We start from the raw sequence: 26,364 nt of genomic DNA, 5'->3' as shown, positions 1-26,364 counted from the left end.
CATCGAATCGCATCTTTGGTACAAATTCGTACTTCCTCAGGTGCCGATCTACGACACGGAAGGAACCGTTTCTGCACATACATACTGTCGTCTTCATCATCCTCATCTCGTGATTTTTCAAAGTCCCTCCTATACTCAAACAATCTTTCAACATGATCATGTACTTTCTTCTCTGTGTCCCTCGAAAGTGCTAAAGCATTTAGATCCCTCACCCCTTGTGGGAGATCCAAATTTTGTAATCTACCCCACATCACACATAAATGAGTCCCCAAACCTTCGATAAAACATTTTTCTCGGGAAAACTGTTCAAATTCGATAATGTGGAAAAAACATTAACCTGATCACCTTTCTCCATACAGTGCTTAGCCCATGCAAACAATTCCCGTTTCTTGTCTGCAGAAACTGTATTACCAGTGACAATCTTTGACCCTGCACCCTGATCAACTTCAGTCAATACGGAGCCACTCGGGAGCGGAGGTGCAGGCAAATTCAATAAAGGTGCAACTATCCGCACGGGAGGAAGGGGTGGTGCGATAGGTGGAGGAACAACAACCAGAGGAATAGGAACAATAGGTTGTACAGGGCGAACAGGAATAACAGCAGGAACAACAGCAGGAATTGGCAGAGCACCCGGGAGAGGATCATACGGAGGTGGCGCAGAGGCACCAGGCCTGCGTTCGTTTAACAATTTTTCAATAAATTCTTCAGAAACATGGAAATCTTTAGAGGGATACATTTTCTGGATTCCGAGTGAAAAAGCCCTATCCATATTTTTAACTGACTCTGAATGTTTTTCCTTATCATTTAACAACGCCTTTTCGGCATTTGTTTCATGACGGCGTGCATGTTTATCACTACTTTTAAGCTGCTGCAATGCTTCTTTTTTCCAATTCTGCAAAACATCAAAGGCTGCAGGTCTGGCCTTCTTTTTTAGCAAGACCGATTCTAGGTATTCAATACGGGGGATCTAAAAACTACCATTGATTGGCCACTGAAATTCTGAGGCATGTCTGGTTTGTCTGTGCCAAATATCATTAAATAATATACTTCCAATGCCATACTTACAGTACATAGTACATGCCGGCGACCCCTCCTGTGGTGCCGGGTGGCTAAATTCCAAAGATTGTCGATCGCTGCAGAACAGAGCCCTAAAGCAGCTAGACAATTTCCCAGGCATTTCACAAAAAATTGATGTTACCTGGTCAATAATTGTGTCTGCAGATACAATACGCCAAATTCAAATTGTCAGGGTTAAATTAAGAGCCGGGTCATGACTGCACCTGACCAAACCTAAGGAGGACCGTACAGTTTACCAAAGAACTTACCTAACGAATTTTACCTTGTGTTTGGTGGTTTCGACAAATCTGCCCGCCTCAAAAATGGACCCTCGTCAAGATGCCGTGTCAGACCACACGACTATCGTCCAAGGATCGGACCGTGCAGCGCTGCCGAGGTATCGCGTCTCATTCGGTCGGGCCCACAGTATCACACCGTCCGATCCCGGTTCGATAGTCTGCGTCAACCATCAATGATCGGGCATCAATCTTGAGGGTCCTTATTCGGGCGCCAACTGTGAAAACATAAAAAATAATATGAGGCCAGGAAGCCCAAAAGAAACACACCAACACAGGTTACAAAGAACATACAAGTGCTTTATTTAAAAGCTACAACAGTTACCAAAGTCAATTGACAAACGGATAGCTATTCGGCTCTCAGAGTAACGTAACGAACTTCAACGAAGGTTCGATGCATTAGTAAGAGAGACCGTACATTGGAATACTTGGGTCTTTTATATGATTTGTCCAGCCCTTGGCCAACCCCCTCGCGGGTTAACCATTCTAGGGATCTAAGGGTTCCTAGCCAGGTCAATCCTATAATTTATGCATTTTGATTAGTTTCGCTGATATAGTTGTACATTTACACATAGGTCAGCAATAGCACAAGGTCTCAGTTCGCGACCCCAACAAGTGGCCTGCAGGCATATTAATTATTCGTGTGTGCGGAGGTCACAACTGCCAGAATCTTACTCAGAATGTCATTCGGCCTCCATTTTGATGTTCAGGGTGACTTCCACATTACAAGAGAACCTAAAATGGCGGCTTAATCCAAAATCGCGACTTACATTACTTTCTCTGAGGTCAAGACCTTGCCGCGGAGTTTGTTCGCATATGATGTTTTAGACAACTTGGCGTAGGCCAATACACATACAATTGCTGCGATAGGAGGCATAATATTGTTTCAATTCCGACAGCTTAACCCTGGCTCATTGCTATGGTTTGTAGTATAATTTGGCCACCTAAACTGGCTTCTTTTGATATGCGACATTTATTTCAGTTTTTTTCCAGCTTGTAATTTTTATCAAAACTAATTGCATATTCTCGAATGCTCATCCTTTTCCTCTATTTATAAATGATGCATCATCACAGAGCAGGATTTGATGTGATATGGCATTTATAACGCGCCTATACACAAGTGTTTCAAGGCGCGACGAGGCAAGAGAGGGGGAACAAAGGGAAGACAAAGTCAACGATCTTACTAGGCCAGGTGATATTGAGATCGCGCAAGTGCCGAGGATGGGGGAAAGGGTAAAGTGCAGGGGGAGTGGGAGAGGGGGCAGTGCAGTACATAGGATGACAGTAAAAAATTAATTAAATAAATTAAAACAAGAGGTAAAAGTGTGGCCAGCTTGTGGTAAGTGCAAGGGTAAGTGCAGACATCAAGTGTCAACAGCTGATAGGGGACTGTAGGGATACGGACACAGCCCCCAAGTGCAGCAGTTGCCCGGGAGGCAGTGCAGGTGTGCAAATGGCAGGGGGGGGCCTGGGCCCGAGATCAGAGGGTAGCCAGGTGACCAGTGCAGTTTCAGTCAGGAGTTCAGCAAGGGAGAGGAGGAGAGAAAGCAGCAGCAAAGAGGAAGGTCTTGAGGTGCTTCCAGAACCGGAGATGGTTCTCCTCGAGTTTCAGGGAGGCAGGGAGGCTGTTCCAGAGGGAGGCCCCAGCCGAAGATAAAGATCTACCACCAACTCGTTGCTTGGAGAAGCGACTGACCCTGAGGGAGTTGGAGACGGATGAGCGAACATCTCAAGAAGGAAGATATTTTGGAAGAGAGTTGAAGGTATTGAGGCCCCAGGCCCCAGAAAGCCTTGTGGACAAGGCAGATGGTTTTGAACTTAATCATTGCAGCCACAGACAACCAGTTCAGAGATTTCAGTCCTGGAGAGATACGATCGCTGGGCTTGAGGCCAAGGACAAGTCTTGCAGTCCTGTTCTGGATGAAAGAGGCTGTTGCAGTAGTCCAGCCTAGAGAGAACCAGAGCTCTAGAGACAGTGATCTTCTGGGGGAAGGAGAGGAAAGGAAGAATACCTCTGAGGAGGTGCAGCTGGTAGTGTCACTTTTTAGACGCGTCAGAGATGTGAGGAGAGAAGGAGAGTGTGGAGTCGAAGATGACGCCGAGGTTTTAAGCCTCACAGGTGGGAGCAGGAAGAGGGCCAAGAGAAGCCGGCCAGAGAGTGACAGGAAAGGATGGAGCATGTGTGCCGATGAGGAGAATCTCAGTCTTACTGGCATTAAGGCAGAGATCATTTGCGGAACACCACTCCTGGATAGCGGACAGACAGTCAGAGATGAGAGCAGGAGAAGAGGTGGTGCAAGGGAGCCTGAAAATGAGCTGAGTGTCATCTGCATAACCCTGAAAGTTGGGGCAGAGAGCGTCAATGCGGTGGGCAAGAAGTGCCAGGTATTGGTTGAACAGCCAGGGAGAGAGGTTAGAACCCTGGGGCACATCAGAGATAGAGATAGAGGAGAGGAAGGACCCAAGTTGGACCTGGAAGGGTCGATCAAAGAGGAAAGAGGTCAACCAGACCAGGGCCTGATCAGTGACACCCAGGTCATCACGGAGACGGTTGAGCAGGATGGGATGGTTGATCGTGTCCAAGGCAGAAGAGAGATCAAGTAAGATGAGTACACAGGGTATTGGAATCAAGGTTGGAGAGCAGGTCTTCACAGATGTTCAGGAGAGCAGTTTCCGTGCTTCTGGCAGCTCTGAAGCCAGACTGATGGTCATGGAGACAACCAACGGATTCGGTGTGAAGATTAAGCTGGCAGATGGCCAGCTTTTCCATGAGTTTGGGCGGTAATTAGCCGGGCAGGAGAGGGGTCGGCCAAGGGTTTCTTAAGAAAAGGGTGCTCAATGGAGTGCTACAAGGGGGAAGGGAAGACTCCATTGGCGAAGGAGTGGTTGCAGAAGTCAGCCAAAGCAGGAGCCAGGGTGTCAATGTGGTCCTTGATGGCTTTAGAGGAACAGGGGAGAACCTGTTTTGGCGAGAAACCTCGTCTGGGGAGAACAGGGGAAAGGCAGAGAAGGAGGGAGGAGAGGTGGCCACTGAAGGGCCAGAGGAAGAGCGGGGAGTAGAGGGAGGAGCAGGAGAGGAAGAGAGAGAGGACAGGATGTCCTGAGTTGTAGAGATGAAATAAGAAGCCAGGGCTGTGCAGAAGGCCTGGGAAGGGACAGACGAGGTAGAGACTACAGCAGGATTGCCAGCTCCTTGCAGATTTTAAAGAGTTTGGCCGAGTTGTTGGATGCCGCAGAGACGCAGGCTTGGATGAGGGCTCTCTTCTTGGTGCGGACAGAGAGCCGGTATTGCCTTTGGAGCAGGCGGCAGGCCAGTTTGTCAGAGGATGTACAGGAAGCATGCCATTTCCTCTCAGCCACCCTGCACTTGCGTTTAAGGGTGACGAGGTCTGAGTCGTACCAAGAGTTGCACTTGGCTTTGGGCTTCAAGCGGATCCTCATGACACGGGCAAGAACATCGAGAGTATGGAATATAGCAGAGTGGTGCATAGAAAGGGCTGTGTCAGGGTGTGAGTCAGCCAAAGGGGGAGGGAAGGTGAGAAAGTGGCGGTGAAAGCCTCCACTGACACACACTTCATGGGTCTGATAACCGAGAAGGTAGGTTGCAGTGCTGGAGTTGGCTTGGCCTGAGAGGTGGAGAGGGTGAGCTGGGAGGAAAGGACAAAGTGATCACTCCAGGAGAGAGGAGTGGTGAGAGGTATAGAAAGGGGAAGGTCTGTAGGGAATCTAGAGGATGACAAAATCAGGTTTTAATAATATCTCAACTCCCTGGTACTACTTTTTATCAACTTTTTATCGATCTCAGAAGGATGGAAGGCTGAGTTTTCAATATTGATTGTATCGCTGACCAGTAATCTTTATCAGTCCTAGTCCTTCTCATCCTTCTCCCAGTACTTATCTTTGATAGGAACCTCTCCTCTTTTTAGAAAACCTTCTTTCAATCGTTTGCATTTGTTGGATCCACCCATCCTTGATGAGCCTTCAGTTTTCATTCAATAGACAAGTTATAGGACCCTTCCCTTCCCAGGCAGGTAGAGGAGGGCTATACGTACTGGGACGAGAAAGAGTTAGACTGGGAGTAATGAAGATTACCTTTGAGTAATCTGATCATTACCTTCACATACCTCTAACTCCAGTATTTACTGCTTTGATCTACCAAAGCAATCAGGCTGGTGAGGGGGCCTATGACAAAAACCACACATAGACTGAATAGGAGGACTAGCGTCCCCATCACCAATATTCATCGTGAGTCGGAGCGCAGTGAAACCCAGGTTCAATGGTCCCCAGCTTGCAAAACCCCTACCCCAAAGGAGGTTGGCCTGGGCCCATCCGCATTCAACTTGTAGCGTTTAATAAGCCTGTTAGGACTGACCCAACTGGCTGCCCTACACATTTCTCCCAAAGACAGGCCGTGCACATTTGCCCAAGCGGCATCCCACCTCCCCTGAATAGCCCCCTACGGCGTTGATCTAAGTGCTCAGAGGCCATGAGGATGAGGGCCCTAATCCACCTAATAGTAGCCCTGCAGATCTTTTTACAATATTCCCTGATCCAAATGTGTGCGGTTAAGCTATTCTTACACAACCCTCTTAACATCTAAACATGCCTCTTCTTTCGGAGAGTGCGGATCTGAAAGAAGGCGGCCATACTATTTCCTGGGACCTGTGAAGCTTGAAGGGAACCTTGCAAATAAAGGCCGGGTCACATCGTATAATGAGCGCCACATTGCAAATCTTCAAAAACGGGTCTGCATAGAAGAGCCCCAATCTTACCCATCCCCCTAGCCAAAGTGACAGTAATCAGAAAGGTGTTCTTCAGGGTTAATAATCTCAAGTCAATGGGGCCTATTTGTTCAAAAGAGGCCTTCTGCAATGTGCCAAGGAGTAAGGGCAAACCCCATGGAGGGTCGCCAGACAACTCCACGTGTCTGGATGGTGCTTTGCTCTTAAGGGGTTTAGCTACCGAGGTGTGGTGGGAGACCAATGTTCTCCAAATGCTCTAATGGCAGCCCATTGTGCTCTCAAGGCGGACACGGCCAACCCCCTCTAGATCCCCCTCATGAAGGAACTGCAATACCTCAGGAATCCCACCTTCAGAGGCTGGGGGATTCCTTCTACCACGCAGAGTGATACAGTTACACCAGTGACGGTCATATGACGTAAGCATAGAAGGCCATCGTGCCTTCTGCACTGCCTCTGCCGCCCGACCCGAAAGGCCTACATTCTGCCATCTCCATCTTTTAACCTCCAAAGCCTGCATAGAATCTGTCGGATTGAGGGTAGGGAGCACGCTCGCTGCAGAGGCGATGTCCGCTGGTTCCTTCCAATTGGAGGAGAACTTGAGATCTAGCAGAGATCATCTTTCCTGATGATCCTGTCCCAGTAGGGTCGCCCCTCCCACCCCATGCTGCTGGCGTTGGTGGTAAAGGTGATCTGCCTGGAGGGAGATAAGCTCATTGCCTTCCGGAGATGAGATGGAGAGGACAGCCATTGAAGGCTTGTCCTCAAGGATTCTGTGATCGGGATCTTGGAGCAATACATTTGAGAAGCTGGATGCGAAAGGAGTGGAGGTGGACTAACCGTGGTCTCAAATCAAGTCTCACCCACTGGACTACAAACACACATGAGGCCACGTGTCCCCGGAGAGGCAACAATTCCCTGGCCCTTACCAAGTCCATGATGAGAATCCTGCCCAGCAACCCCGGGAGCCTGAGAGCTCTGTCCAGAGGTCAGCAGACTTTCCCTTCCCTTCTACAAAATGGGGCTCTGATGAATTGTAGAGACTGGGAAGGAAAAAGCTGTGATTGGTGAATATTTAGCAGAAGCCCCCGTCTGAGTAAATCCTGAAAGACTTGCGCCTTTCATTAGCGGTCAGTCTGCAGATGAACGCGCATCCGGCCAAAGCTCTTCCAGCCTGTAAGAATTGCTAATTTTCTACCAGTATTCCGTATTTTAGCTTTTTGATGCTAGGATCTTTAACTCTTATTGGTCTATTTGGTTACTTTTTGACACTTATTCACTTTTCATAAGAACACTTAGTAATGTTTAAAGTTTTTCTCCCATTTCCCTGAGCATTTTTTTTTTAGAAGTAATTGGTGATGTTTCATTGTTTTTTATAAATCCCTTTCTTTAGACTTATTTCTTAACTATATTACACTGCGATAGTTTGATGTCTGCACACCCTAGCACTTTCAGCAATGTTAAGTCTTGAGGTTGGCCTGCGCTACCTAGACGGGAGCCGAAGCTGTTGAAGGGAGTCGTTTGGCCTGGGCCTCTAGCCAATCACTGCACTGGGCTATTGTGTGAGCTCAACTATGGCCCATGAAGCCTCTTGCCCATCACCCTGCTCCCCCGTCCCTTGACTGCCCCAATTTGTTCCCTAAACTGAAGCTCTAACTCTTGCAGCTGTGCCCTGGGCAGTTAAAGAAAAATGTGCCCCACCCTCTACATCAGAACCATTTTCTAATGAATACTTCCCTGCACCGAAGCGGGGAGGTCATCACCTATATATAGGGTGCCGTTTCGAAGGCATCAGCACCCTATTGTTATAAAATGTGCCCCACTCCCGTGCTGCAAAGCCCGACGCCAGCACAAGACCGGGGCATGTTTAATTTCAATAGGGCACCTGCCGCGTCTTCTCCCACCACACCAGCTCGGAGGAGCCCTCGAAAGACTCCCCTGAGCTGGCGTGGCGGGGGACTAATGGAGCCCCGGGCGGTCACACGGGCGGCCCTGCCTTAAGGCCGGCCCTGAACTCTGGGAATCTTCTGCTTGAAGCTCTCGGTATTTAAAGCACCCAGGACCTGGCTGCAGCCATCATCTCTGGGCCACCAGCAGCCGCCCAAGGACTTTCTTACAGTTTACAATACTTTATAAAGCAGGACAGGAAGCAGCTCCTGCTAAAGTAGAGGGGTTCACTGAGGACAGGTGTGGAGGAATCGCATCGTGCCCTGTATTGTCTGCCCGTATCATTAATCCGTTAACTGTTTTGTTTTCACACAAGGCCTGTTTCCTTTCCGAGCGATAATATGAAATGCCAGAGTAGGGTATTTCCAAGGGGGAGGAGTGGCTGCAGAGAGGAGGGAGAAAAAAGTTAAACTAAGTCTAGTTTCGTTTCTTTGTCACAGCTGCTGGGCTGAGGCTGACGGGGGCTGGAGGAGCCCGGGAGCCTCTAACGGGGACAGAGGTATCCGACCCTCAGAGCACAGGGAGGCAGGCGCCAGGGAGGTCTCTCTGAGCAAAGGCTCAACAGGGACTCCACAAGAGCGGAAGCGGGCCCTACTCTGCAATAACGGACCTGTGCAGAGGAAGGAGCACGCCCCTCCGAGAGGCAGGCTGACTGCTGGGCGCTGGAGAATCCTGACCCCGCACCAAGATCAGAGCGCACCACAAGAGGGGCCCAGAGCAGAGGCCTTCACATTTCACGAACATCTGGCTGCGACTCACTCAGGGGTTCTCCTGATTTACCAACCGACACCCCGCATCCTTCCCGGTGCACCCCCACTCGTGACAGGAGCTGCAATTCCAGAAGCGCTGCTAACTAGTTCCCCAAAGATATTCCTTTCTGGCAGGTGAGTGCAACAGTTTTGAGATCTAGTTCCCGTGTGTGTTCTGATCTGGGTATTGGGGGCACTGCTTGGAAACTAATCATGTTTAATTGTACCCCCAAAGGGCCTCCGTAATATCCTCTCCCTTTTCCCTTTCCCTCCTTATGTGGATGGCAGTTCCTAGACAATGTTGCGCCCAGGGCGAAACCCCAGAATAGGTACGCCCCCCCCTGCACATTGCCCCTCTACTGCTGCCCCCACTGCACCCCAATCTTATAAGGGACTCACAATTCTTGGTAATTAGAGCCAGGTGGCTAACAGAGTCATCGCTAAAAACTCTAAAAACTCTTGTTGAGCTAAGTGGGTAGCAAACCTCCTACATGCTAAATCCGCTGACATAGATTCTCTTAAACAGCAGCCATGCAAGTTATGAACATATGTGTTTTTGTATGAATCAGCACATAGTGAAGAAATCCGTAAATGACTAATGCGGCGCGCGGTCTTATGGGTGGCAGGTCAATCTAGTCATAGGATCGGTGCATGGAACCTAGGTGTTTCGGTTGCTGCTTGCCGTCCTGTGAAACCTAGGCCTTTCTCCAAATTCTGGGCGTCTCAAATCTAGGTGTTTCTATTACGGCCTGCCGTCCTGTGAAACCTGGGACTCTCCCATGGTCTAGGTGGCTCGAATCTAGGTGTTTCTATTACGGCCTGCCATCCTGTGAAACCTGGGACTCTCCCATGGTCTAGGTGGCTCAAATCTAGGTGTTTCTATAACGGCCTGCCATCCTGTGAAACCTGGGACTCTCCCATTGTCTAGGTGGCTGAAATCTAGGTGTTTCTATTACGGCCTGCCATCCTGTGAAACCTGGGCCTCTCCCATTGTCTAGGTGGCTGGAATCTAGGTGTTTCTATTACGGCCGGCCGTCCTGTGAAACCTGGGCCTCTCCCATTGTCTAGGTGGCTGGAATCTAGTTGTTTCTATGACGGCCCTGCCGTCCTGTGAAACCTGGGCCTCTCCCATGGTCTAGTTTGCTGGAATCTAGTTGTTTCTATCACGGCCTGCCGTCCTATGAAACCTAGGCCTTTCTGCAAATTCTGGGCGTCTCAAACCTAGGTGTTTCTATTACGGCGGGCCGTCCTGTGAAACCTAGGCCTTTCTCCAAATTCTGGGCGTCTCAAATCTGGGTGTTTCTATTACGGCCTGCCATCCTGTGAAACCTGGGACTCTCCCATGGTCTAGGTGGCTCGAATCTAGGTGTTTCTATTACGGCCTGCCGTCCTGTGAAAGCTGGGCCTCTCCCATGTTCTAGGTGGCTGGAATCTAGGTGTTTCTATTATGGCCTGCCATCCTGTGAAACCTGGGACTCTCCCATGTTCTAGGTGGCTGGAATCTAGGTGTTTCTATTACGGCCTGCCAGCCTGTGAAACCTGGGACTCTCCTATTGTCTAGGTGGCTGAAATCTAGGTGTTTCTATTACGGCTTGCCATCTTGTGAAACCTGGGACTCTCCTATTGTCTAGGTGGCTCGAATCTAGGTGTTTCTATTACGGCCTGCCGTCCTGTGAAACCTTGGACTCTCCCATGTTCTAGGTGTCTGGAATCTAGGTGTTTCTATTACGGCCTGCCATCCTGTGAAACCTGGGACTCTCCCATTGTCTAGGTGGCTGAAATCTAGGTGTTTCTATTACGGCCTGCCGTCCTGTGAAACCTGGGCCTCTCCCATTGTCTAGGTGGCTGGAATCTAGGTGTTTCTATTACGGCGGGCCGTCCTGTGAAACCTGGGCCTCTCCCATTGTCTAGGTGGCTGGAATCTAGTTGTTTCTATGACGGCCCTGCCGTCCTGTGAAACCTGGGCCTCTCCCATGGTCTAGGTTGCTGGAATCTAGTTGTTTCTATCACGGCCTGCCGTCCTATGAAACCTAGGCCTTTCTCCAAATTCTGGGCGTCTCAAATCTAGGTTTTTCTATTACGGCGGGCCGTCCTGTGAAACCTGGGCCTCTCCCATTGTCTAGGTGGCTGGAATCTAGGTGTTTCTATTACGGCCTGCCGTCCTGTGAAACCTGGGACTCTCCCATGGTCTAGGTGGCTGGAATCTAGGTGTTTCTATTACGGCCTGCCGTCCTGTGAAACCTGGGACTCTCCCATTGTCTAGGTGGCTGGAATCTAGGTGTTTCTATTACGGCCTGCTGTCCTGTGAAACCTGGGCCTCTCCCATTGTTTAGGTGGCTGGAATCTAGGTGTTTCTATGACGGTCCTGCCGTCCTGTGAAACCTGGGCCTCTCCGATGGTCTAGGTGGCTCGAATCTAGGTGTTTCTATTACGGCCTGCCGTCCTGTGAAACCTGGGACTCTCCCATTGTCTAGGGGGCTGGAATCTAGGTGTTTCTATGACGGCCCTCCGGTCCTGTGAAACCTGGGCCTCTCCCATGGTCTAGGTGGCTGGAATCTAGGTGTTTCTATTACAGCCTGCCGTCCTGTGAAACCTGGGCCTCTCCCATTGTCTAGGTGGCTGGAACCTAGGTGTTTCTATGACGGCCTGCCATCCTGTGAAACCTGGGCCTCTCCCATTTTCTAGGTGGCTGGAATCTAGGTGTTTCTATTACGGCCTGCCGTCCTGTGAAACCTAGGCCTTTCTCCAAATTCTGGGCGTCTCAAATCTAGGTGTTTTTATTACGGCCGGCCGTCCTGTGAAACCTGGGCCTCTCCCATTATCTAGGTGGCTGGAATCTAGGTGTTTCTATTATGGCCTGCCGTCCTGTGAAACCTGGGACTCTCCCATTGTCTAGGTGGCTGGAATCTAGGTTTTTCTATTACGGCCTGCCGTCCTGTGAAACCTGGGACTCTCCCATTGTCTAGGTGGCTGAAATCTAGGTGTTTCTATTACGGCCTGCCGTCCTGTGAAACCTGGGCCTTTCCCATTGTCTAGGTGGCTGGAATCTAGGTGTTTCTATGATGTCCCTGCCGTTCTGTGAAACCTGGGCCTCTCTGATGGTCTAGGTGGCTCGAATCTAGGTGTTTCTATTACGGCCTGCCGTCCTGTGAAACCTGGGCCTCTCCCATGGTCTAGGTGGCTGGAATCTAGGTGTTTCTATGACGGCCTGCCGTCCTGTGAAACCTGGGCCTTTCCCATTGTCTAGGTGACTGGAATCTAGGTGTTTCTATTACGGCCTGCCGTCCTGTGAAACCTGGGCCTCTCCCTTTGTCTAGGTGGCTGGAATCTAGGTGTTTCTATTACGGCCTGCCGTCCTGTGAAATTTGGGCTTCTCCCATGGTCTAGGTGGCTGGAATCTAGGTGTTTCTATTACGGCCTGCTGTCCTGTGAAACCTGGGCCTCTCCCAGTGTCTAGGTGGCTGGAATCTAGGTGTTTCTTTCACGGCTTGCCGTCGTGTGATACCTGGGACTCTCCCATTGTTTAGGTGGCTGGAATCTAGGTGTTTCTATTACGGCCTGTCGTCCAGTGAAACCTGGGCCTCTCCCAGTGTCTAGGTGGCTGGAATCTAGGTGTTTCTATCATGGCCTGCCGTCCTGTGTAACCTGGGCCTCTCCCATTGTCTAGGTGGCTGGAATCTTAGTGTTGCGGCCGCTGCTTGTCATTTGGTGGAACCCAGATCTTTCTCCCATTTCTAGGTGTCTCAAATGTCTCAAGTGTCTCAAACTACTGCGTGCCAGTCGGTTGAAGCCTAGGCCAGTCTCTTTTCATCTGAGAGTCGGGAATGAAGGTGCTTAATTATTACTTGCCACCCACCGAATCGTAGACCCCTCCCCACCCTCTGATATCCCGAATCTAAAAGTGCTATCTATTTGTAGACCACCGGTGAAGCCGAGGATCCCCACTATCTTCTCATCCCAAACCTCTAGGTATTCATTCCATCAGTACTTTCAACTATCCCTCCGTAAATACCTCCCCTCTCGAGCCCTTCGCTCCTCTACTTCGAACTCCCTCAGGGTTAGTCGTTTTGCAAAGAAATGAGCTGGGGGTAGATCTCTGTCTTCGGCTGGTGCCTCCCTTTGGAACAGCCTCCGGGCCACCTTGAAACTTGAGGAAAAACATCTTCGGTTCCGGAAGCTTCTCAAGACCTTCCTCTTTGCCTCTGCCTTTACCCCTCTTCTCCCCTGTTGATCTGTTTCTTCTTGCGTCATTGTGCACCTGGCCACCCTCTGTTCATTCGGGCCCAGGTACCTGCTCACCCTGCCACCCTCCTGCACTGCTTCCAGGCCACCCTCAGCATTAGGGTTCTGTATCTGTACCCATACAGTCCCATTTTTCTTCTGCACTTATCAGATAAACCTATCTGACTAACTTTCACCTGCCACTTGCTGGCTGCACTACCATGGTTTATCGCCCTTATTTATTTTTTTATTCTATTTAATATTTGTTTATCTTTTCTCTCCTCTGCCTCGCACTTTCCACCCCTCCTTCCATGCACTTTCGCCCGTTTCCCTTTTCCATGCACTTGCGCTTTCTTAAATGTCACTGGGTCTAGTAAGATCGCTGTTTTTCTATTTTTTCTCCCTTGTTCCCCTCCCTTTTTGCCTGGTTGCGCTCTGAAACAATTGTGTACGAGCGCGATATAAATACAATATCATATCATATCAGTACCGACCATAACTGATTCCTAGGCCCACCCACACCCAAAATCACCCATCAGCCACTAATAGCTAGTAATTACAACCATAGTCACTACCCTGGTTTACCTGCACCCCATAACGCACCTTTACCAACCAGCCAGATGACCAACGCATAGTACTCCCATACCTCTCTAGACAGCCCTCCCATAGAAAGAGGAACATCCCAACTTAACCAACTGAAAAGGCAACCACCCTCGGAGAGCACCCACGTTTGTAAATAACCCACTAACCCAAAAGCTCAAACTTCTGCATACTTATCTCACCCAAAAATCCACACAACCACCCTCTCGCACAGCAAACCGCACGCACTTCACCACATCGCAACAACAAGCAATGAACACATAAACGCCACACCAACAGCCCACAAGGTCTTGCATCGATCCGATATTCGCACCCAAGCTCGGCGCACAGTGAAAACCGAACTGAAGCTGCCAACAGGACATCACCCTCTCACATTCCTAATCCGTCTCCACCCGACTAACCCCCACCCCCCACCTTTTTGTTTGCAGATCCGCCTGAGTGCCTGGGGACCAATTCCGTTGGTGACGGTGCACGTTGCAAATACCTTTAACATTAATATAGTAAGACTGCGCCAATAAACTAGCTGTATACAAGCCAGTAACTAGTGGCAGTGGCTGGAGAGCAGCACAGAGGAACGCTCCAGAGAAGTGCGCTCCCACATCACCCACGGCAGAACAAATCTTATCTAAGAGCCTTCTAGTTTCGAAAGCAGGCCATTGGACGCCGCGCCTTCCTCAGGGCCAAAGGTTCAAACACTGGACAGCACCTTGGTTCAGGCTGTACTCTTCCTCCGTATTGTGAAGAAATGGTGAAATAGATGTTTCTGAATGTACACAAGAGGCTAAATGTACAATACAATACAAGAAATTAACTCATAGATGTAGGATGACATCATGTACATTTGTTTCTTTATAAATAATAACAAATGATTCAATCTTTTTTACTTCAACACAGAGTTTTTAATAATATTGTATATCTAAAAAACACCCAATGGTGTAGGAATTATTTAAAACATAAAATACAGTTTACACTTTTTTAAGATCCACCAAAAAATCATTCAAACCTACATTCCATCCATTTCACTTTATCAAAGCAACATTCATACAAATACTATATGACCGATTAATTTGGTCACACTCCAATAGTCAAATATATTCTTGTTCAGTATTAGATCCTCTTATTACAATCTTCACATATCGTGATCCATGTGTTTTTTAGATATACAATATTATTAAAAACTCTGTGTTGAAGTAAAAAAGATTGAATCATTTGTTATTATTTATAAAGAAACAAATGTACATGATGTCATCCTGCATCTATGGGTTCATGTCTTGTAATGTATTGTACATTTAGCCCACAGGACCCTAGAGTTTTGGGCTATCCCCTCTATTTTTGAAATGTTCACAAGAGGCTTCACGCCTTGCGGGTCTGCAACAGCCGCAGGGAGGCAGGGGTGGACTGGGAACCAAAAGAGGCCCTGGAAATAATGTTCAAAGTAGCCCCATATTACACATTTTAAGCAAGCCCAGCCCTTTTCCTATGGTAACATGTGAACATTAAATACAAAAGAGGCACAGGGTGCAGAGGCCCACTGGGAAATCTCCAGAGTGCCCTGTAGGCCAGTCCTCCAGCCCTGCAGGGAGGCCGCATTAGACATTTACGGATTTATTCATCATGCATTTTGCAAGACACTTATGCACTTTGTGCTATAGACACTTTGTTGAGCATTACTGCACTTTATATTCTACATATGTATCAAATGTGTTTGCCTAATTGTTCCCATTATTTGCACCTGGTGGAGTCTATTCGTTCATACTGTTATTTACATGGGTCCATCTGTGTTTTATTCTGTTCATATTTGTAGATTCATACAGAAACACATATGTAAATAACACGTGTGGCTGCTGTTAAAGAGCATCTAGTGCAGCGGATGTAGGAGGTTTGCTCCCCACTATGTATGCAGTTGGGTCACCGCAGAGTTTTCAGTGATGGTCCTGTTACCCACCTGGCTCGAATAACATGTCCCTTAAATGCCTTTCCCTGCTCTTCGTATCCCTGGAGACCTGCACCCCCTCCGCATTATTCATTCATTGCAATTTAAATCACCTTTTCTTGACTTGCACTTACAATTCATAAATAGGCAGCAGCGCATGCAACAATATCACAATTATCCAACGTGTATGGTAATTATTATGTAAATGAAGGGCACTCGTGGTGCTGGGTAACTTTTTCTAACAATCTCGCCATCAGTTGAAAGTGTGGCAAGAGCCAGTAGCTCTCTTTACTTGGGGGGACAATGCGCTCAGGGGGTTGTCTCAACTGCTCCAAGGGAAGAGTGGAAGAGTGGAAGAGTGGAAGAGTGGAAGAGTGGAAGAGTGGAAGAGTGGAAGAGTGGTGTGAAATAAAGGGAAAGAGAGGGTTTGGTGAAAAACGGGGCAGATCCTGGCTTTATTAATTGACATTAGGGTACAAAGAGTGCCTCAAAGCTGGTCCAAAGCGCTAGTGGGGACATCAAGAAAAGTAGAGCTGAAGCAGTCATGTCGCCACATGATGTGTTTACAGAAACTAAAATCCTGCCCATATGGTCTGAGTGCAAACATGAGCCGTTAACGGCAACACCTGCTATCTATGGAAGATATTTGTGTAAGGTTTACATTTCTCAAACCAATTCCCAAGAAATAAACTCTGCAATATGGCGAGAGGACTTGAGTACAGGATGGCAATGTCTAGATGATGGCATGACTGCTTGGGCGTGTGATGTGAAAAGCTGCCTAATGGGGTGAGTACCTGGGCATATAATAATAACTTATAGAAAATAGTTGCCCGCTGCGTGGAGAGCTCACGTGCAACGTGCCCGTTTCAGGAATGGGTCGGAGCTATGGACAAGTTTGAAACCCTGGTTGTGAACTAGGCCCCTTCATCCTTCTGTGGGCGATGACTCAGGTACCACCTGTGGGCAATAATACTGCCTAGAAGCTGTCCATCCATATAACGCGCTCCAAAAATCACCACCTTATTACTAAACGATGCAAGCATAAGGCCAACGTACTGAAATGCCCGGTACATTGTGTGAGTTGCTGCTGTTTGATGGTGAAAGCTGCCAATTTGTGAGAGTACCTAGCAATGTTGCAAAACAAAGGGGGTCTGGGAATCTCTCTACCAGCACAAACACAGCCCAATGACCTGTTCTTGGGTGAATAACCCCTGGGAGAGACTCTACCAAGTCTTTAGCTCACTGTCCCTTTCACAGAGAAGAACTGTCCCCGCATATCAGTCTTTGTCCTGCCCAGGGGCGGTCCAGCACCGAAATACTAGGCAATTCTCCTCTGAACAAGAGTACCAACAGCAACCCCAGACACGTGTTTCAGCCTTGTTGGGCATCATCAGTGAGGTGAAGCTGTGCCCCTCTAAGAAAAGTGAGCAAGGGGTCCAAGTCTGGATCACCCTGGTCTACCCCGGCCGTGTCCCCGCCTCCCTAACCCAGGCATCCCTAGGGGTCTTCTAACTTTCCCTCTCCTACCCCGCTTAGTAGTCTCGGGAAAGTAGGGGTGGTGCCTTCTTTCACCCGGTGTCACATTACCTGACCCTTCACGATATTGGTCTCTTAAGCTGTTCTCCTCCCACCACGTCACTATCCCTTCCATCTTTCACGATGCCTTTCTACCTCCGCCTTTTGATCCAACTTCTTAGCCGACTCCTGTTCTTACTATCGTTCGCACCTCCGACTATCCCTCTATCTCTGTTATCGTCTCGTCCCTCCTTCCTCCCTCTTTGCTTCTCTCCCGCTTGCTATTCTTCTGCTTATTTCCTCTCTCTCTCTCTACACTTCCAAGAGCTTCTTCTGTTCTCCCACTACCTGTCGCGCTTACTTCTCTTCCTCTTCTGCTAGTCTCACTCCACTACTAACACTATCCCTTTACTACCTTTACTTCCCCAAGACAGTCAGGGATCTGGTGCACTGCTCACCCCTTTGCTAGTCCCTATGCCAACAGTCAGGGATATGGTGCCCTGCTCACCCCTTTGCTAGTCCCTATGCCAACAGTCAGGGATCTGGTGCCCTGCTCACCCCTTCGCTAGTCCCTATGCCAACAGTCAGGGATCTGGTGCCCTGTTCACCCCCTTTGCTAGTCCCTATGCCAACAGTCAGGGATCTGGTGCCCTGCTCACCCCTTCGCTAGTCCCTATGCCAACAGTCAGGGATCTGGTGCCCTGCTCACCCCTTCGCTAGTCCCTATGCCAACAGTCAGGGATCTGGTGCCCTGTTCACCCCCTTTGCTAGTCCCTATGCCAACAGTCAGGGTTCTGGTGCCCTGCTCACCCCTTCGCTAGTCCCTATGCCAACAGTCAGGGATATGGTGCCCTGCTCACCCCCTTCGCTTCCCTTACCTCCCACTATTACTACTACGTTCACTATATTCATATCTATTCTCACTAGCGCCCTCTACTACCACTACCACTCTACTACCTATTTCTCTCACTTGCTACTTCACTACCCCTGCTTCCTACTGTTTATACTCTCACTACTACTCTGCTGCTTCTACTCTACCTCTACTACTCGCATTCTCAGATATCACACGCAAGCACTCCACAGACCCCCTCCATAACAATAGCCTCCGCACTCCGTTCACTCGCCTCCTCTGGTCTCTCGATGTCCTCCACCAGCTCCTGTCCACACCCAACTAACCCACACTGCACAACTCACATGCTTCTACTTAAATAACCCCACCCCCTCCCAGGATTGGATACTCACCCTGTCCAATCACATACCTGGCTCAAGGGGGTGTGACAGGGGAAGGCCATGGGAGGGCTTAAAGGGGCAGGTAAGCCCCGCCCCTTCCAACATGGAACCTGCTGATATGGCATGCCATTTGTATGGAAGGCCTTTATGGGGCCTTTTAAAATAATAATATTCCCTGGTGGACTAGTGGAGGAAAAGGCCACTCTACTCTGTGGTGGTGGTGGGTTAGCGGGGACCCCTTTGTGTGCCCTCTCAGGCAGATGCACTCTGCCGGAGCCTGCCGGGGTTGTGATGGATGCTGCACCCCTTGGTAACAAATTGTACATTGGCCATTGCATCCAGAGCCTTGCCAGTTGCCATGCCAACTAGACACCATCTTCTAAAACCCCATCTCCTTCTCTGTTCTCAGTAGCAATGATTTCAGCATTATGGTGATGCTTTGCACCACCAAACTTCACCAAAACCAAAATGACAGGCTGCAGCAGTGCGCGTCCCAAATTCACTGCAGGTTTCTTCAGTACACCGACCAGCCTGAAAAAATAAAATACAAATAAAAAACTAGATAATACATAGCACTGTATCCCATTGTTATCAATGGGTCAGAAAGATGGATTTATTGTAGCCTAACTCAGTGACACCCATATAATTAAAATCAGAATGATGGGTGGTGCTTACCACCAGGATTACCTGCGGATTACACACAGATAACCCGCAGCCAGCGCTTATTTCTCTTAACATGTGGCTCTGAGAGGGGTGCCATGTGAGAATCCCCAACTAGCTGCACCTTTTCATAGCTTTCATTTAAGTATTAGAGATTATGTATCCCCGCCCTCCTGTGCACCCCCACATATGACCTCTGCCAGAGTGTGGGTTGGACAGTTGTTCCATGCATATCATTAAGGCCCAGGCAGTACCTGGTCACCAGCTTAACCATGGCTCATTGCTATGGTTTGTTGTATAATTTGGCCACCTAAACTGGCTTCTTTTTATTTGTGACATTTATTTCTGTTTCTTTACAGCTTGTAATTTGTATCAAAACTAGTTGCATATTCTCGAAAGTTCATCCTTTTCCTCTATTTATAAATGATGCATCATCACAGAGCAGGATATGATGTGATATGGCATTTATAACGCGCCTATACACAAGTGTTTCAAGGCGCGACGAGGCAAGGGAGGGGAACAGAGGGAAGACAAAGACAGCGATCTTACTAGGCCAGGTGACATTGAGATCGCGCAAGTGCAGGGGAGGGGGGAACGGGAAAAGTGCAGGGGGGCGCGGCGGGAGGGGGCAGTGCAATACATAGGATCAACAGTAAAAAATAAATGAAATCAATACAAACAAGAGGTACAAGTGCGGCCAGCTTGTGGTAAGTGCAGGGGTAAGTGCAGCCATCAAGTGTCAAGAGCTGGTAGGGGACTGTAGGGATACAGACACAGCCTCCAAGTGCAGCGGTTGACCGGGAGGCAGTGCAAGTGTGCAAATGGCGGGGGGAGGGGACCTGGGCCTGAGATCAGCAGATAGCCAGGTGACCAGTGCAGTTTCAGTCAGGAGTTCAGCAGGGGAGAGGAGGAGAGAAAGCAGAAGCAAAGAGGAAGGTCTTGACCTGCTTCCGGAACCGGAGATGGTTCTCCTCGAGTTTCAGGGAGGCAGGGAGGCTGTTCCAGAGGGAAGCCCCAGGCGAAGATAGAGATCTACCACCAACTCGTTGCTTGTAGAAGCGACTGACCCTTAGGGAGTTGGAGACGGATGAGCGAACAGCTCGAGAAGGAAGATATTTAGGAAGAGAGAGTAGAAGGTATTGAGGCCCCAGAGTCAGAAGGCCTTGTGGACAATGCAGAGGGTTTTGACCTTAATCCTCGCAGCCACTGGGAGCCAGTGCATAGATTCAAGTCCTGGAGAGATACGATCCCTGGGCTTGAGGCCAAGGACAAGTCTTGCAGTCCTGTTCTGGATGAGTTGCAGTGGGCGGAGAGTAGTGGCAGGCAGATTAAGAAAGAGGCTGTTGCAGTAGTCTAGCCTAGAGAGAACCAGAGCTCTGGAGACAGTGAGCTTCTGGGGGTAGGAGAGGAAAGGAAGAATATCTCTGAGGAGGTGCAGTTGGTAGTGTCACTTCCTAGAGACGTCAGAGATGTGAGGAGAAAAGGAGAGTGTGGATTCGAAGATGACGCCGAGGTTTTTAGCCTCACAGGTGAGAGCAGGAAGAGAGTCAAGATAAGCCGGCCAGAAAGTGACAGGAAAGGAGGGAGCAGGTGTGCCGATGAGGAGAATCTCAGTCTTACTGGCATTAAGGCAGAGATCATTGGCGGCACACCACTCCTGGATAGCAAACAGATATTCAGAGATGAGAGCAGGAGAAGAGGTGGCCGAAGGGAGCCTGAAAATGAACTGAGTGTCATCCGCATAGCTCGGAAAGTTTGGGCAGAGAGCGTCAATGCGGTGGGCAAGAGGTGCCAGGTATTGGTTGAACAGCCAGGGAGAGAGGTTAGACCCCTGGGGAACACCAGAGGTAGAGATAGGGATAGAGGAGAGGAAGGACCCAAGTTGGAACTGGGAGGGTCGATTAGAGAGGAAAGAGGTCAGCCACGCCAGAGCCTGATCAGTGACAGTATGATGGAGACGGTTGAGCACGATGACATGGTTGATCGTGTCAAAGGCAGAAGAGAGATCAAGTAAGATGAGGACGTGGGGTATTGGAATCAAGGTTGGAGAGAAGGTCTTCCCGGATGTTCAGGAGAGCAGTTTCCGTGCATCTGGCAGCTCTGAAGCCAAACTGATGGTCATTGAGACAGCCAACTGATTCAGTGTGAATATTAAGCTGGGAGATGGCAAGCTTTTCCAGGAGTTTGCCCAGGAAAGAAGAGATGGCGGTTGTGCGGTAGTTAGCCGGGCAGGAGGGGTCGGCTGAGGGTTTCTTAAGAAAAGGGTGCACAAGGGAGTGCTTCAGGGGGAAGGGAAGACTCCATTGCGGAAGGGCTGGTTGCAGAAGTCAGCCAAAGCAGGAGCCAGGGTGTCAATGTGGTCCTTGATGGCTTTAGAGGAACAGGGGAGAACCTGTTTTGGCGAGACCTTCATAGATCAGACTTGTCTAGAAACCTCTTCTGGGCAGAACAGGGGAAAGGAAGAGAAGGAGGGAGGAGAGGTGGCCACAGAAGGTCCAGATGTAGAGAGGGGAGTAGAGGGAGGAGGAGGAGAGGAAGAGAGAGAGGACAGGATGTGCTGAGTTTTAGAGATGAAATGAGAAGCCAGGGCTGTGCAGAGAGCCTGGGAGGGGACAGGAGAGGTAGAGACTACAGCAGGATTGGCCAGCTCCTTGCAGATTTTGGAGAGTTCTGCCGAGTTGTTGGATGTCGCAGAGACGCAGGCTTGGATATGAGCTCTCTTCTTGGTGCGGACAGAGAGCTGGTATTGCCTTTGGAGAAGGCAGCAGGCCAGTTTATCAGAGGATGTACATGATGCATGCCATTTCCTCTCAGCAACCCCGCACTTGCGTTTAAGAGTGACGAGGTCTGAGTCGTACCAAGAGTTGCACTTGGCTTTGGGCTTCAAGCGGATCCTCATGACAGGAGCAAGAACATTGAGAGTATCGGATATAGCAGCGTGGTGCATAGAAAGGGCTGTGTCAGGGTGTAAGTCAGCCAAAGGGGGAGGGGAGGTGAGAAAGCCTCCACTGACACATGCTTCATGGGTCGGATAACCGAGGAGGTAGATTGCAGTGCTGGAGTTGGCTTGGCCTGAGGGGTGGAGAGGGTGAGCTTGGAGGAAAAGACAAAGTGATCACTCCAGGCGAGAGGAGTGATGAGAGGGATAGAAAGGGGAAGGTCCATAGGGGGTCTAGGGATGACAAAATCAGGTTTTAATAATATCTCAACTCCCTGGTACTACTTTCATCAACCTTTTATCGATTTCAGAAGAATGGAAGGTTGAGTTTTCAATATTGATTGTATCCCTGACCAGTAATCTTCATCAGTCCTAGTCCTTCTCATCCTCTTCCCAGTACTTATCTTTGAAAGGAACTGCTCCTCTTTTTAGCAAACCTTCTTGCAAGCTTTTCCTTTTGTTGGCTCTGCCCCTCCTCGATGAGCCTTCAGTTTTCATACAATAGACAAGTCATAGGATCCTTCACCTCCCAGGCAGGCAGAGGAGGGCTATTCGTACTGGGACGAGGAAGAGCTGGACTGGGAGTAATGAAGATTACCGCAGAGTAATCTGCTTATTACCTTCACATACCTCTAACTCAAGTACTTACCACTTAGATGTACCAAAGTAACCGGGCTGGGGAGGGGCCCTATGACAAAAACCACACATAGACTGAATAGGAGGCCTAGCGTCCGCCCCCCCATCACCAATATTCATTGTGAGTCGGAGCACAGTGAAACCCAGATTCAATGGACCCCAGCTTGCAAAACCCCTACCTCAAAGGAGGTTGACCTGGGCCCATCCACATTCAACTTGTAGTGTTTAATAAACCTGTTAGGACTGACCCAACTGGCTGCCCTACACATTTCCCCCAAAGACACGCCATGCACATTTGCCCAAGAGGTATCCCACCTCTCCTGAATAGCCCCCTAGGGCGTTGATCTGAGTGCTCATAGGCCATGAGGATGAGGGCCCTAATCCACCTAATAGTAGCCCTGCAGATCTTTTTACCAATAATCCCTGATCCAAATGTGTGCGTTCAAGCTATTCTAACACAGCCCTCTTAACATCTAAACATGCCTCTTCCGAGAGTGCGGATCTCTTAGAAGGCCGGCCATACTATTTCCTGGGACCTGTGAAGCTTGAACTTTGACTTGCAAATAAAGTCCGGGTCACATCGTATAATGAGCGCCTCATTGCAAATGTTCAAAAACAGGGGTCTGCATAAAAGAGCCCCAATCTTATCCATCCCCCTTAGCCAAAGTGACAGCAATCAGAAATTTGGCCTTGAGGGTTAATAATCTCAAGTCAAGGGAGCCTATTTGTTCAAAAGAGGCCTTCTGCAATGTGCCAAGGAGTAAGGGCAAACCCCATGGAGGGTCGCCAGACAACTCCACTGGTCTGGACGGTGCTTTGCTCTTAAGGGGTTTAGCTACCGAGGTGTGGTGGGAGACTAATGTTCTCCAAATGCTCTAATGGCAGCCCATTGTGCTCTCAAGGCGGACACGGCCAACCCCCTCTAGATCCCCCTCATGAAGGAACTGCAATACCTCAGGAATCCCACCTTGAGAGGCTGGGGGATTCCTTCTACCGCGCAGAGTGATACAGTTACACCAGTGACAGGCATATGACGTAAGCATAGAAGGCCATCGTGTATTCTGCACTGCCACTGCCGCCCAACCCTAAAGTCCTACATTCTGCCATCTCCCCCTTTCAACCTCCAAAGCCTGCATAGAATCTGTCGGATTGAGGGTAGGGAGCACGCTCGCTGCAGAGGAGATGGATGCATGGGCAACACCCAAGGAGGGTCCAACTGGAGTTCCAGAAGTACAGGGAACAAGCCCCACCTGAGCCAGAAAGGGCCCCTAAAATAGCCGTGACTAGGCCATTTCTTATCTTCCTGGGGGTTTAGGGGACAGGGAGGGAAGCATAGACTAAGGTATGGGGCCCCTTGATGAGCATGGCATTCACACCCTGGGCCCCACTGGGTGAGAATCTGGAGCAGGACCCGGGGTCTGAGCATTTTGAGGGGATGGAAATAGGTCTATTCACAGAGTCCAGAACCTCCTACATATTTCCCTCAAAATGTGCACCCGCAGAATCACCTTCCCTGACATCGAAAAGAAGCCAGTCCGCAATGCGTTCAGAGAAGGCAGATTATTCTCTGCACAAAACCCAATTGTCCTTGCCAGGTTCCCCAGGGATCATGACCTCATGCCACCCTGACGATGTGAGTAAGACGGGGCTATTGTGCTGTCCGTTCTCACCACCACCGCTTGATCCTCTATTAAACTCCTGAGGAACCGCAGGGTGCTGCCAATGTCCACTGGTTCCTTCCAATTGGAGGAGCGCCTGAGGTCTTGCAGAGATCATCTTTTCTGACCCAGTCAAGTCGCCCCCACCTCATGCTGCTGGCCTTGGTGGTAAAGGTGATCTACCTGGAAGGAAATAAGCTCATTGCCTTTCGGAGGTGAGACGGAGAGGACAACCATTGAAGGCTTGTCCTCAAGGATTCAGTGATCGGGATCTTGTAGCCGTACATTTGAGAAGTTGAATGCGAAAGGAGTGGAGGTGGAGTAACAGTGGTCTCAAATGAAGTCTCGCCCATTGGACTACAAACACACATGAGGCGACGTGTCACCGGAGAGTCAACAGATCCCTCGCCCTTACCAAGTCCATGATCAGAATCCTGCCCAGCAACCCTGAAGCCTTTGAGCTCTGTCCAGAGCTTGGCAGACTTTCCCCACTGGACTACAAACACACATGAGGCCACGTGTCCCTGGAGAGGCAACAGTTCCCAGGTCCTTACCAAGTCCATGATGAGAATCCTACCAAACACAAAAGAAGGTGTGAGGAAATTATAGTGCCGCTTCTAGCGAATCCTGAATTTTAGGCAGAGCCTTAAACAAAAACAATAGAGTGCTAGGGGGTAGGTTTCTCTATTTACTCAAATGAACTGGGATTGCTGGTAGAGTGATCAAACCTATAGTCTCAAAATACACTTACGAGACTAAACTGTACAAAAATATATCAATCAATTTGATTAGTATCAAAGCACGGTTAAAAAGGTTAAACCAAGTACAATAAAACAAACACCAATCTCTTGTAGATACAAATGCAAGTCACAAAATGTCAATTATTCAATGCATTGGGAAAGAGAGCAGACAGCAGTAGACATTACGGGGTCAATTTTACTGAACCTATTCATAAATATCTACTGGTTTAAAGTGTTGTGTGCTGTGCAATTTGCTAGAGCATCCATCACATCCAAGCACTTCATTCATACTATTCATCAATCAAGCAATCTCATTCTCATTCAAACTCGTGCCAACATGTTTCTTTCTGCTAATGTGTGGTAAAAACTAAGCAGAAATTCATCAGGGGTATGGCTGCAATATCCCAGTTGTTTACTACTAGAGACTGGTACTCAAGAACCACAATACAATAATGCGATTTTCCAAAGAGGCAGAACAAAAATCAATGTGTTCTATCCGGTGTTTAGCGATAAATTTCGATGTCAAATGGCCTCCAATAGGTGAAGTCATGGAGGGGGTCCATCCTATTCAATACTCGACCAACAATTTGATTCATCATCTGTAAAGGAAACGTGTAGGGTAACATTATAGGAACCCAAAACTTAGGACTTGTTTAATAAGTCAAAACACAATTAGACAACAAATTCTAATTCATGGGGAGCTCCCCAATTACTTTAGGGAGCATCACACCAATCATGGCAACAACAGCTGTGAACGGGACTTCTCCTCATGGAGATTAGAGGAGGAGTCTAGAGGTTAAAGCAACATTTGGAGGTAACTCAAATTCAATGCAGCATATTGGTTAACAACATCTTCTGTTGCTGTTGGATGCTTAATTGTACATCAGTGATTGTTTAAACACTGCTTAAGTGAAAGCCATACTGCTCACCACTGAGAATACGTGTGAGCCCAGGGGTGAGGGTAGATGGTGTGTGGCGGTCTGCGGAACTTTGGTAGACTTCCTGTTGTCACTCAAATGGCCATCAGGTTTTTCCCCAGAGGGAATAATGCGTAATCTTAATAAGTTCTAGAAATAGTAAGAAATGTTCTGATGAAAGGGTGTGTCAACCTCGAGGGTATAAAGGTAGCACAGTAATCGTTGTATAGTCCATAACTCTTACCACCCTCCGTGATTGTGCAATATTAGAATCTGACACTGTATTCCGTATAATGAAGTCACAAAATTATGCACCGAAAGTGGGTCGCACTGAAGGCGAAATTGCTAGTGAAAGTTGGTGGAGTCGGAGCCCGTGGGGACCGCCCTAAAGGTGTATGCAGCTGGAGTGAATCAGCCCTAAGGAAAATAGGGAAAGAAATCGTCACCAAGATTAGTATGGCCGATAAAGTATCTATGTTACTCAACCAAGGTCCATGATGAGAATCCTGCCAGCAACCCTGGAAGCCTG

At 48.9% G+C, this 26,364-nt stretch overlaps 1 protein-coding gene across 1 annotated transcript in view; it reads left to right on the top strand.

Moving 5' to 3' along the window:
• Positions 1-8,459: 8,459 nt before the first annotated feature.
• Positions 8,460-26,364, top strand: part of LOC138489243 (uncharacterized) — a 183,988-nt gene continuing 166,083 nt past the window's right edge. The window contains exon 1 of the mRNA XM_069616940.1: positions 8,460-8,922. The gene's annotated coding sequence lies outside the window, so the exon portion shown is untranslated. The remainder of the gene's footprint in view (positions 8,923-26,364) is intronic.

Source organism: Ambystoma mexicanum, chromosome 9, assembly GCF_040938575.1.
Source record: "Ambystoma mexicanum isolate Mex_15411 chromosome 9, UKY_AmexF1_1, whole genome shotgun sequence".
NCBI classification, from domain to species: domain Eukaryota; kingdom Metazoa; phylum Chordata; class Amphibia; order Caudata; family Ambystomatidae; genus Ambystoma; species Ambystoma mexicanum.
This window is presented reverse-complemented; position numbering and strand designations above follow the sequence as displayed.